Genomic DNA, 14,255 nt, shown 5'->3' on the forward strand with positions numbered 1-14,255 from the left:
TGTGAACTATTTGTGAGTCTTGGCAGTGTTACATGTGTGGGAGTTCCTCCAACTGCCCCTCACGGGTCGTGTCAACCTACTTTTGGTCGCCCTGAGTGTGGAAGTACTCGAGAGAAACATAGAGCTTTGCAGAGGAACCAAAAGTATGGGTCGAATTTGCTTGGATTTTCAACGCACTGGCGCTGCGCCTTGGAGGAAGGCGTCTTGTTTCGTGAGCGTGAAACCTCCATGTCAGCGGGGGCAGAAATCGTGTGTTATGCAGTGAGTTGTGCGGTGTGTGCACATAGTTTACTTTGTTTTTTGGAGTTGCTTAAAAGTGGTGGTGTTACACACTTACAGTTAAACTGCTACTGTTCAAATATCTCCCACCATGCGCATACTTCAACACGCGCAGACTTACCTTCATGCCTCCTATGACGTTCGCATCTCTTTCAAGCTGCTTACTGTGGTCTGCGTTGTGGTGCACACCCTTGCCGATAGCCATCCGGCGTGGCGTCAAAATGCGTGCTGCCATTTTGTTTGGAACTCTTCTTTTTCCATGGAAATCTTCACTGTGGTATACTTATCTTGCCAACCGCGTTACTAATAAAGTTTTGCGGACAACATATTACCAGCCACACAGTTCTCTCTTGTGTTCAATGAGCGGCGTGGCATAAAAAGCGGAGGATGTTGCGCCTTTTGGAACTTTTGGCTCACGATCAGGTGTGTGACTTAAAATTGCACCCTCCAACGTTGTCACATTTTATTTTAATGGCGCAATTCAGCGAGTGCACACTGAAGAAACTCAAATGTTTTTCATGGTATGCTGGTAGCTGCGGGACTTCTTTGGTTGGAGACCTCGGGTGAAAAACCGATCACCGGTGCCTAACATTTATCCTTGCCTTTACTCACATAGCATTTCTTGTATTGGTGTGTAAGGGGCATAGGGAACTCATTACCTCAATTCATGTTTTAACACTCTGTCTTGAGCGGGCGTTTAATGCCCCAATGCTCCAACTTTGTTTTGAAGAACGGTGTGTTGTCTGACTAAACTTGGAGTGTACCCTTTTCTTTTGGGGAGGTTGTGAGGGTGTTTTGTGCCCATTTCAGACTTACCATGTGGTGTACCCTTATCAGGGGAGGTTTTTAAGTTTTTTTTAGGGTAATGTATACCTTTTGGTCTACCCTGCCATGGTGAGGTCTGTTGTTCCCTTGGCGTTTTGTCCCCTCATTCTGTGTACCTTCTGGTGTACCCTACTTTGGGGGAAGCTGTTGGGGAGGTTGTGGGGGTAATCAATGCCTCTAATTTAGTTTTCACTTTTCCAGTGTTAGTACTCTGTGGTGTACCCTATTTAGGGGAGGTGGTAGTTTTGTTGTGTTATTTTTCAGGGTTACTACCCTGCTTGTGGTTTTGTCGCTAGTGGGTAGTCAATGCCCGTATCAGTTCCCAGGGTGAGCACCCTGCAGTGTACCCTTATAGGTTTACCCTACTTAGGGGAGGCTGTGTGGTATGTGCGTAGTCAATGCCACATATTATTTTTCCAGGGCTAGTACTCTGTGGTGTACCCTATTTAGGGGAGGTTATGTTGTTTCTAGGGTGTCTACCCTGTGGTGTACCCTATCTAGGGGAGGTTGTTTTATTTCCATGGGTTAGTACCCTGTGTTGTTCCCTATTTTGATGGAGGTTCTTTGGTCGGTTCCTAGCGTTATCAAGGGTCTTCCTTTCATGTTGACATTATGCTCCGGTCGAAATCCATCTGCATGAAACTCGTGGCCAAGGGTTTCACACTTGTACGACTTTGAGTGAGAAGCTTCTCTCTAGTGTTTAGACCTCTTAACGGATTTTAAGTGTCAGCATGCCTTCTACCAGGGAAACTTGTGAATCTAACCCCTTTTGTACCTTTCTATTGGAGATGTTGTTTTCTCCCAAGGGTCAGTGTCTGCACCCACCTTTTGTTTAACAGGGTGTCTACCCTGTGGTGTACCCGTTTATGGGGAGGTTGTGTGGGTGACCACCCTTCTCTGTTGCCTTGTTTTTTTTTTCATCTAAGCCATGCTTTGTTTTTCCCTAAGGGAGGGGGATGGGGCGTGTAGTAATGTTATTTGCAATTTTAATGTATGCACTTATTTTTGCATCTTAACACATTTCTGTTCATGCCAGTGGAATTTCTGATACCTCATGCAATACACCTGTGGATATGTGCATCTCATTGTTGTACCTTCTTGCTAATGATATATTGAGGTATCTTACTTGTCTTTATCTTTATTTCTGCTGTTGTTCCCTAAGGAAGGAGGATGTGTAGTAAATTACTTGTCCACTATTCTCCACCGTACTGCTCTATCAGAATGTTCCATGACATCATAGAATGCCTGAGTGCCTCTCTGTGTTAGAGAGTCAGTTAGTCAACTCAGGCTGAGCTGTTAGGAGCCGGCTCGTGGTGGGGCTGTCTTTGTACCATCTATCTTCTCATACTATCCTGATCTCCTATACTGGAATCAAGCTACAAATAAAAAAGTATCCTACATGTACATATGGACTCTCTTATCTTCCTTTACAACAACACACTCCAACTTCGTGTTGCAATGAGCTATGAAAGAGGGGGGGGAGGGTGCATTTTAAAATAACACAGGAGTGTCCTGCATGGATTCTATATAAAGACTCCCACAGTCTCGGACTGGGACTCCATCACTAGGGACAGTAGACAGAGAGCTAGAATAAGAGGCTGGCATAATAGCCAGGAAACCCAGGCTGAGAGGGGACCACTCCAACGTCAACATGAGTGCCTCTGATCCTTCCAAAGAGACCTCACGGTCATTCAAACCAGGATATCCCCCAATGGATGGAGCTGGAACCATGCCTGGTGTCAATGCGGCATGTGAGAGCCCACCCTACAACCCAGGTTACCCCTACGGACACAGCGCGGTGGTGACGACCCAGCCAATGGTGATTGTGGCCCCGGCACGTGCGTACGAGACGGACTACCTGGGCTGCTCGATTTTCACAATGCTCTGCTGCTGCCTGCCCATCGGAATAGGGGCTCTTATCTACTCCATCAAAGTAACAATGATCTCTCCCTGTGCTTAAAGTGGGATCAAAAAGTCGGGGCAGAGGTCCTTAAAAGGGGCGTGGTCCAAAAGAAGCATTACTAGGAGCACTTCCAAGAGGCTATTCCTATGTGATTAAGGGTGTGGCTTAAAACTTGTAAACTAAAACCCTGTGCTTCACACGGAGTGTCACCTGTTTAATATGTTGGTGTCTTCTGTGAGTTTTCTGTTATCGCATCCAGAAATATCACATAGGAGCAAACATATTTAATGAAGCAAGACAAAACCTATTGGCTTTGGAAATTATCGTTAGCTGTACCAAATAAATAAATAAGTATATATGAACTAGAATGCTGGGTTGTACAAGGTAGTGCCTTGAGATGTAAATAGGTGAGTCTTGAACACTTTCCTAAGAAAGGAGTGGTCCTGATGGATACTGTGATGTTCCAGATTCTGGGTCAGTGGTCGAAGTGGGGGGAAAAAAAGTAGGGGAACTGTGGGCGGAGAATCAGAGGGCGGGAATAACCTGTGGATTGGGTCAGTGGGCGGAGTCAGAGGTGTGGCAGAAAGAGCAAAATATCCCAATTTTTAGTATTTGTTTCCCCGTTCACTAACCGGTTACAGCTTATAACGTTATTTAATTTAACCAATGGATACACAGGTTTATTTAAGGTTTAATATGAGTTATTTACATTAAAATACATTCAGAAAGTGGGATACGTTTCCAATCACAGAATGTCCCAAATATCCTTAAAAGTGGAATAGCAAGCCATTTGTCTCCCAGCCATGGAGTTTCTGTCATCAGAACTTCTCCTCCCTTTTTCCACAAAAGCAGTTCAAACATGAATGTCAAAATATCCTGGCTTGCAAATGTTTTCCACATAATTATGGCTCTGCCATATTTACCATATAATACATCCTCTGCTGCATAATCTGACGATTTTAACTCGTAAATTGTTTATAGCTCAAACGGATCAAATATTCCTAAGAAATGTGACTTGTGCTCCCGTGAAGTGGCAGGTCCTTTGCAAAGGTTGACTGGACACCTTGCTCACTGCTGCAGTTGTATGTTCCCCTGGTACTAATAAGGAAAATCTTTGCAGAGACTGTTAGCATGTTTAAAAATGACAAAATAATAAAGTATCAGAAAATGTACAGCACCACTAACACCAGTGCAGGGTGTCAGAGCATTTTACATCACACATATTACACAGAGACAATCAATCATATGTGTGTAAATCACTGTATAGGAAATGTTACATAAGACAAAGGACTACAAGGTGTAGGAGTCACAAGACAACCATACCAGTAGGCAGCATAGTTTAGTAGTGATTGGTCTGGAGAAACACAAACTCAGAATTTAAAATGTAATACCATGGTTGGTGGTTCTCTTTAACAGTCCAATACTGGCCCAGGGCCTTAAAGGTAGAGAGGTACTTCCACAACGGAAGTGGGCATGGATACGTCCTTCCTAACAGTAGCCAAAAACAAAGTGAGTATCCAACCCAATTGAAATGTCCAAAAAATTATTAATCCTCAGGTAGTGGCCTAATTTCTTCTAAATGCAGTGGTTCGATACTACCAATAGTGGGAGCACAACCTGTTTGTCAAATTCCCCCCCACACACTCTAATCGTGTCATGCTCCTAGAGAGAGAACTAAGACCCTATGATGATGCTTTTCATGTAACTACTGAAGCGGAAAACACCTACAGTTCAGGAAGTATAAGAATAGCTGATACGTTTTCTGATTATTTGTGTGCTTTGAAAGGGAGTCAGTGATCTTTAGCAGCCAAACGTGTGACACTTTGAGTGATGCTTTTTTGTGTGCAGGTTTATATAGAGCAAACTCGACCCAAAGGTATTGGATCGCTTTACATGGGCACCAGTTACATACACAAGGACACATCCTTTTTTTGCTAAGCAAGGGGAGATTAAGTGATTTGTGAAGTTGCTGAGCCGACGCCGAGGCTCGAACCTGGTACTCCGGCTCTAAAGTCAACAGCTCTGGCCATGAGACCCATGCGTTGTCACAAATAACCAGCATTTACAATGCAATAGGTCTCGCATTTACAAGACTTTGAGCTATTGGCATTGTACATGGTAATACCTTTTATTTGGGTTTTGAAAACCTGCATGCGGTGCCTTAACACTCATTTTGTACTTATAGCTGTTAACTTCAATAGGTCTCGCATTTCCAAAAGTTAATAAATATAACTGCAAAGTGAGTGTTAAGGCACAGCGTGCAGGTTTTCAAAACACATAAATAAAAGGCATTGTTATTTACAATGCCAATAGTTCAAACTCTAACAAATGTAGGCCTATTGCATTGCAAATGCTTGTTTCCAATAGGGTTACTCTCCTCATCAACAGCAAACACAGGCGGATTAACACATGGAATCCATCTTCCTCCCAAGTTAAAAAATATAAGGCCACTCCAGGATCATAGCACCTTTTTCAGCCACAAATACTTCCTACCAACAAACTTTAACTCAGCTTGCGTTACCCCAGTCATCGGAATCTTATGACTATAACTGCCTGGTGTTATGTTAGTATTCTCCAGCTTTCTACCCAGCCACAATTGTTCAAACACTGTTTTACTCATTATGGTGTACCACGCACAGGAGTCCATCATAACTTTAACCTGTACTCCATCAATGCTCAATAAACAACTGTGCAAAGTCATGCACTTCCTATGGCGTTCCTCCCTCTGGATGCTCAACACTACTCCCTGCATGCCATAATCATCCCCCAGCACTCCTCTGCAACAAAATTAACTTTCTTCCCCATGTTTTTGCAAACACGAGTGAAATAAATGTTTTCTTACAAGTCCCGCACACCGTGGCAAATACCGGACACAGTTACACTCAGCTGTATGAAGCCGCTCAAAGTCACCCTGCATGGCTTTGAGTGGCCTTATAAATCATGAGTAAGGCGACGCATTCCATGGGTGTTGCGGTGGGTATTCCCATGCAGCACCCATGGAATTGGGATTTGATGCTGCCCAAGATTTACAAAGTGATATAAACCTGGGAAAGCATCATATTTATATGCCTTCTGAAGTGAGGTAATGTCTCCTCGTTAGGTCTCGCCTAGCGGTGCAGCGCATGCGCTGCTCGCTTTGCGAGGCATGCAGTATACACTGTAGGTGAGGGACGCCCCGCCCACTCTCCCGCCCACTTTTTCATTGGCTTGTGACTTTTTGCTTTGTAAATGCTGCATTCAGATTGGTTTAGAGGCTGCTAGTCCCGCCTTATGACGGCCATGTCTCCTTCCACGGCTATTGGCCCCTTTACTGCGTGTTTTGTAAGCACTACTTTGTCCCCGTGCCATCCCTCCCGCTGTCCGAGCCTTCTCTCCCACCCCCCACTTCCGTTGTTCGTGCCTTATTAACGCCTGCCCACCCGCACTCCCGTTTGCCTTATGCGTTGTGGGCGGGGAAAGGTAGGCACACTGGTGCAAGAAGGCAGGACATTAATACCATGGAAGCGGGAGCCTACCCCGCATTTTTGTTTTGTTTATGGAAAATGCAGCGTCAACAAAAACGCCGCAACCCGAGTCGGAAGTCAGGTGAACTTCCTGGACATAGGCGGGGCCTTGCAGGAAGACAACGTCCCAAGAGGAAGTAGGCGCTCGTGCCTGGTTGGGGGCGTGGCTTAAAGCCCGATGCAGAGAGACCCGCTTGTGGCTGTGAAAGCGGCGTCCGTGCAGCTGTAGAGACGGAGTCCGAATTACAGTAAGCATGTATTTTTTTTTTACTTACGTTTGCAGATGCAGGGGGCTGGTGCGCACAAGGCAGAGCAGTGTTAACAGCTCGCCCCGGTTCACTGGCTTCACGGGTGACTTCTGGCTTGTAGATTAAAAAAATCTGAATGAATGCTGCGAACGGGCTCACCCGAAGTGAACCTGGCTTCCAAGTCAGCCTGTCCAGAGTACACCAGCAGCCATCAGAATCCTACTCTCCTGTTGCGGGCGATGCCGCTGGGAAAGTCGGAGTAAGTCAGTTGTTGGGGCCGCAGCTACCAGCAGGCGCTATATCAGAATTGCTGTAAAGATGTAAGTGACTGGAGTGAGGTTTGTTACTCCAATGCTTATGTGGCTATTATTGCTTTGGTCACAGTCCAGTCCGTCGCATGGCACTAACTCATTTTTGGCGTTTTCACAGTTTACGGCGGGAGGCAGAGACAGCACAAGCAGCGAAGCAGGAGGAGGTGCACTTGTTGTGCAATAAGAGCTTGTATTGTAGTATTTAGTTGTGCTCTTACCAGACTAGGATGAGTAAAGTGGCTTGGCTCACCTATGAGGAACCTTCAATCCTGCGAGGTAGCTCACCTGCTGGGCGGTGCTTGGGGCGCCAGGCAGTGAGCGTGACTGACACATGTCCCTCGCACCGGCTGTTACCTCTTCTACCTCCCACACCTTACCTAACTTGCTGTGCTGCGTCCAAGACCCTGCGTCGGTGTCCTAAAACCAGTCGGATCTGCCTGTGGCTGAGTCTGAGATAATCTGCCAAAACCACGCTGAGGCTGATGGCTGGGGTGAGGCGAACCAGTTTCCTGACTCCTTGCCGCTCCACGCTGCTTTAGGTGGTACAAGCCTGCAGCCCTCTCGTGTAACGTGTTGTATCACCCCCAAGCCTACTGCTACAGTTCGCAGAACGGGTCGGCGGGTGTGGTACAGGTCCAGGTGAAAGGCTCCTCGCTCCCTGCTCGCTCATTCGCTGCTCCCAGCTACTTCTGCTGCTCCCAGCTACTTCCGCTTCGATGCCACATTTAAATCCAGTACATCTCACTTTATTATTTGTCGAGAAATGGCAGTGGAGGCTGAGAAATGATGTAACATGTTTAAAGTAGGCAAGAAGAATAAACCATGTCACGCAGCAGAAAATAACAGTGTTACCAGTGCTTTTGCAAAGATACCAGAACATATATATCTATTTTTCCTATTGCAGCCGAATTTATTGCTGAATGATTTAAACTGAAGCTCGTCTATCCAGAAGAGAAAAAAAGTGATTGCCGGCGGCAGTGCTTTAAGGTGCCCACCAAAACAGAGCCGAGAGAACAATGGTGAGGTGAATTACAAACAGGCGCCGCCTCATTATCCCGCGTTAGCCTCGGCTGCGCGACCCTAACAGGATCAACAGTGTCAAAATGAGCCTTTCCCGATCCCGGCAGTGCAGCCGCTGCGCCGCGTTTCTTTCCCCTTCCCCCTCAGGGCAGCATGGAACCAAAATATCGAGTTTCAGGCACCGGATTTCTTTTACTGCTATTGTTCTACACATGGGCAGGGTTCTTGTCTCACCTCCCCATCGCTCTGGGTCACTGTGACGCATTCTAGCTGTCAATGTCATCCCAGATTTTACAGTAATAATCTGCCCCAGTGTTGAGCAGGTGTTACTGGAGGGGTCCTTGGAGGCAGAGAACCGGGCTCGGGTCCCGGATGGTTTCTCTAAACTGGACGTGTAGCGCAGCAGGTATTGGGGAGGGGACCCGGGTCTCTGTTTGGTACCAGAACACAGTATAGTAACTGACGCGCGCTCCACTGCTCAGAGCGCAGGGCAGTCTGGCCGCCTGTCATGGAGTCACCGACACTGACTGAGGACGACTTGGTCAGCGCAGGCAGAAACCAGGAACTTGCAACATCAAGATTAGAACGTAATCTACGGGTCAAGAGGAGCAACATATCCAGTTGTGATTCATTATGGTTTATAAACAGATGTACGGAAGTATACATTGATTTATGTATTTAGAACTATTAGGAAACCGTGCGGAGCACGTGCTTCCCTCACATGCTTTACTTACCTGCACAGAGGATGCTGAGCACGAGGAGGAGCGAGCTCAGGACATGATGATGCATCAGCAGAGCTCTGACTTCTAATGCAGACAAATATCTGGGTGGGACCCTCCACTCTTCCTTAAACTGTGGCAGAGTTCGGGACCAGCCCCCTCCATGTAAATATGCTCACAGAGCATTAAACAATGCAAACCTGGGACAATCCCTGTCATCAACCGGTATAGCTAACCCATCTAGAATTTAGATGCAGACAGCATAAGAAGAAACAGTCTTGTAGGCTTTACGTCAAACACGTGTGGAACCTTACCTTCACCCTCAATTAACCAGCACCCCCATATGCACTTTTTTTCTTCTTGCCATAGTGGTAAACTGTTGTGTCTATAAGTGCTTCATGGCGCTTTACGTAATAATGAAAATCATCAGCATGAAGTCAAGATATAAAGGAAAGAAACATGAGAACACCACGCATTGCACAGAGCAAGGATTGCAAAAAGCCACAGGGTCTGAAAGGGCACTCATGAGACAGACCAGCGCCTTCACTGTGTGTCAAGCAAGCACTGACCTCACCAGAGGTGTCTGGAATTCACCTTCCAAAGACAACTTTTAAAAACTCTAACACAGCAGATCTTACTCCAGCACAAGTTCACTTAAAAGTCGCTAAAGAAAAGACACTAGTGTTCGAGGCAGTTAATGAAGTCTGGCTGTGCGATTTCACATGGCCTATTAGATTTGAGTGTAAATATATATTTTTTCACTTCTACATTCCACTTCCTTCCAAGCTACCACCCTTCATCTCTCAGTCTCCGTTCTGACCAGGGCATTAAGCGGGTCTTGCTCACAACCAGCAGTTCTAACAAGCATTTGCATGCAACAGGTCCCACATTTACGCGAGGCAACGGCAGCAGAGGCAGGCACTACCTCAGCCCTCTTTGCAGCTCTGGCATCACCTGTCTCCTTGAAAAGGAAAAGAAGAGCTGAAGGACCTCATGACAGACAGCCTAGTTCCTCGGGTGCAGCCTGGTGTATTCTTAGCCTTAGGGTTCCTCTGCAGAGCAACCCGTTCACTTTAGGAATAAGAGCGCCAATTAAAGGTTCCTGTGATTTATAGTGCACCGCTTGCAGGCGTCATCACCGTGCCCAGGAGCTGTGCAGGGCTCGCATCTGGTGTGCACCACATATTAGGCATCCACAGCAAGTCTAGTACTCGTGGCATTCTTTGTTCTTTACACCATACCCTATAGCAGTCACAGTGCTGTGGTACCACCACTGTGCTTGAATATTGTTGCTAGCAGTAGATAGAGTACGTGTGCAGAAGCCCAGTCAGTGTTTCAAAATCTCTGTGTAGCAGTGTAGTGAATGTGCTGCAGTGTAGTCTGTTCTACTATAGAGTGTGTGCTATACATTTCTACCATTACACACACAGTAGGAAGTCACTAGACAATGATATATTTTTCAAAACTTGTATTTTTGGTGATATGACCAACGAAGGCCCTGATTTTATATCAAAAACAGAGCTTTGGACTATACCACAGCGCGCCATGCCACATAATTCCACTTCACAAATCCACTCCACGTCACATAATTCCACGTCACACATTTCCACAATTTACAAATCCAATCCAACCCACAAAATTCCACTACACACCACACACATACACTCCATAACGCATAATAAAAGACCTTGCCATTTACAATACCAATGGCTCTAACTCAGAAAAATGCGAGACCGATTGCATTTCCAATGCTTGTTTTTTTCCCTTTTCCCTGTGTGCTACATTCTGAAGCACAGATAGAAAGCAGAAAAAGCCTTGTAGGGTTGTTTTTGTGCAGGAAGGTGCCCCTTGCTGCACAAAAACAATCCTGCCTGCAACAGAGAAACCCTTGCACTACGTTGGCACTAGGCTGCAAAAATTGTGCCAGCGCAGGCAGAAAGGCCAGGAATGCACAGTATTTCTTAAATGTGGTGCATTTTTGCCCTTTTTGGAGCCCTGCCTTACGCTAAAATCCTTTAAATGAGGCCCTAAGCTTCTACAGAATCAAACAAAGGAAGCTGGTGGGATGGGGTGAAGGGTTCTGTGACAGGCAGGCCTATGGTTTAGGGCAACGAAGATTACCAGTACGTAATAGGTTCATTATTTTTAGGGTGAAAAGTTATCAGTTTGAGAAGTGTAGGAAGGCATTCCTGCAGATCATTTGCAGAGGTACATCTGTGTTCTATTACTGAGTAAGTGAGATAGAACTTGCATTTACATTTGACAGCAGGCAGGCTCAGGCTGTGGAGGTGTCTTTCAACACAATGTTGTAGATTTTGTGCAAAGCTCTTCATTGCTTACACATTATCAAGGATGCATTATGCTTGCTTTAGGATAGAGAGCATTTTCACTAGCCTAGCCAGGAGGCCATTGTTCCTGGTCCAAGCAAGGAAAGTGGGCCATTAAATTGCTGTTGGTGTCATAAAAATGCAGTCGTGATACAGGCTCATGGGGCACACGTGACACTGGACCTGCTGCACCAATGGTAGATACAACCTACATCGTTTAGAAGGGGGTTAGAAGTTGCCAGGTTGGTTGATGTGTGTCAGAACTCATCGTAGGCGGTATACTGTCTCAGTTGTAAAGTGTTTGAGAAAGGCGCGACCGGGTATGTATCTGACACCTGCTTCAGTATTTTGCACCAGGCGCTAAATAGATTACATTTAGTGGTATTTGATTTCACCCTAAACTTGGGAAGAATTGCACTCTTTGGAGAGGGTACATGTGTGAGGCAAAACCACCTGCTTTGGTGTGATGCTTATTACACAATGCCAAAGTGTCCCATTTACTAGTGACTGAATTGTTTTTTCAGAAGCCTGGTGGAATGCATGTTTTTGTGGTGGCTCACAATTTCTATTCAGTAAGCAGGAGGAGTTCTAATTGCTGGTAGAATTGTGAAGGTACATAGGAAGTGGCTGCATGCATGTGTAACAGGCACAGCCCCCTTTGTCTGCTTCTTCACTGTATGGTCTTTTCTGTCTTACAGACATGAGATGCCAATAACAGCAGGGACGCTACTCGGGCTCACAAGAAATCCCGCATGGCGCTGACTCTCAACAATGTTGCTCTTGGAATCCTCATTACTTTCACAGCATATGTTATATACCTCAAAATCACCATTGGACAGCCCACCACCAACCAGCAGAATGGCTGATACAGAGCACAGAACATTGAGGGTCTCATTTACAAGAGGACTGCGGAACCGGAGCATCCCTTTTTTGAAGCTCCTGTGGCCGGGCTTCTTAGTCATATCTATGAGGCGATGCAAAGCAACTTTGCCTGGCTTTTCATGGGCTCGTAGATATGGAGTAAGGCAAAGCAGCGCAATTTGCTGACGAGTTCCATGGTGGTGGCGCTGGGCGTTCCCATGCAAACCCCCATAGATTTTGAAGCATTCCCAGATTTACAAGGATAAATATCTTTATTTCGCCTAGTTTGTCCTCTTTCTATGTGTGCCGCATTCTGCATCACACATAGAAGGAGAAAAATGTCTCCATTGATTGTTTTTGTGCAGGAGAGTGTCGTTTCCTGCACAACAACAATCATTCCTACAATGCAGACACCCTGCGTGCTTTGGTGCCAGACAGCCAATTGTGCACTGGTGCACTGGAAGATACGGCGCATTCCTGCCCTTTTCTTTTGATGCAGGGCAGGGCAGGGCAGCGCAGCAAAGTGACTTCCTGTGCTGCCCTATGTCAAATACTCATAAACGAAGCCCTAACTATCCGCAGCTACTTTCTCAGGAAGCAATCTCTGCAGTTTTTTTAATGTATATGCAGAAATTGTAAAATGATTTTTTCTTAATAAAATGATGACATCTATCACCATTGCATTTCCAAATGCGAGCTATGGAGTCTCTCTTGGTACATTGACAAGCAGAGCCTATGTATGGTCAGACGCAGAGGTACATATGAAATCACCATTCAAAAGCCTTTGTTGAATGTGGAGTATTATATTTATATTTGTTTATTAGTGTAACCCTTCTACATGAATTGCTGTACATAGTTACAAACAATAGCTTCAGTGATGGAAAGGTGCTTGGTTACATTAAATACTTTAGCACTGGACATTGTGAATGAGAGATAAAAGGCAAGGTTTATCCATAATAAGGTATTTTTAGGTGTACTATAGGAAAGATACATAATAGCCAAGATTTACTAAGCTTTCACACACAGCAAGGCAGCAAGAGAACTTCCTGCACTACATTGTGTAAAAGGGAGGGAGCAGAAATAGATATGGTACATTTACACTCTCTCCTCGCCCTGGCGCACCTGTAGCAGCCCAGGGCCAGCACAGGCACCATTGTGCGATGGCGCAAGTTTGTCTGTGTTGTGGTTTTAATAGTTTTTGTGCAGAGAGAGATGCCAACCAGCACACAAGCTATCGTTTAAGGCTTATTCCTCTTTGTGTGTGTGCTGCAGAAAGCAGCATGCATGCAAGTTCAAGTAACAAGGAGAAATTAAGATAATTTTCCTCGTTACACCAGCCTCGGGTAGGTGTACCATTTTTTGCAAGCCAGGGTTTGCAGATTTTAGGTTTGCATCAAAATACATGGGAGGAGGCATGGGAACACCAATGCGCCCCCCATGTAACACCTCCTCTACGTAAAGTAATGCAAGGCAGCATTCAAGAGTGACATTTCCTCTCTTGCCTACTCCATATCTTTCAACCTCTCACACCTTTCAAAGATTGGAAACTGACGAACCATGTTGAGTCTTACTGAAGGAGATGCCAGACTGAGCTTATCAGTGGCTTGGCCATGGTTGTCCCACTGCTTGTTGGTCTCATCATCTGACAGCATGAGGTACTCCATCATGCATGGTAATAACCAGTCTGATGGAGTCTCGTTCCCTTAGGTGCCTCCTGCTGCCCTTGAGCAACAGAACACCTTTGGGGCTGTACAATGGAAAGCGGCCAAGAGGGGCAATGGGCATGCGTGCCTGCTTTGCAGGCCCCCGGGGCATGTTGGTATTACAGAAATGGCCTCAGACACTTCTGCGGCCCTTTCTGTAATACATATAGCGCTGGCACACTTATAGCAACAGCACCATCTACGGAGGGTGTTCCATCATTTGCATGGGGGCGCGTGCCCCATGCAAATGAGGGAATCCCTTTGCATCTGTGCCTGGGCCATATTATAGGTGCTGGGGCAGAGGAAAAGAAGCTGTCAGTGTGCCCTCTGATAGCACCTCTCATGAGGTGGGACCCCCCCAGATATCCCTTTCCAGGCAGGTGCAGTCACTAACTGCACCCCCCAACAAGGGGATTTCTAATCCCCCTTAAAAGTACAGAAGGGTGCCGCCAGCACAGTGAAACACAGAGTGCCTGTTTCAAAACTGTCCTGTATTTCACTTGAATGCGCTGTCCCAAGGGCAGCACGACTTTGCGGCTGCCCTGGGGGCAGCACA

General features: G+C 46.1%; 1 pseudogene; it reads left to right on the forward strand.

Moving 5' to 3' along the window:
* The first annotated feature begins 2,755 nt into the window (after nucleotides 1–2,755).
* LOC146809085 (synapse differentiation-inducing gene protein 1-like) lies at nucleotides 2,756–12,041 on the forward strand (annotated as a pseudogene).
* The last annotated feature ends 2,214 nt before the right edge of the window (nucleotides 12,042–14,255 follow it).

The sequence above is a fragment of the Triturus cristatus genome, chromosome 7, assembly GCF_964204655.1.
Source record: "Triturus cristatus chromosome 7, aTriCri1.1, whole genome shotgun sequence".
NCBI classification, from domain to species: Eukaryota; Metazoa; Chordata; class Amphibia; order Caudata; family Salamandridae; genus Triturus; species Triturus cristatus.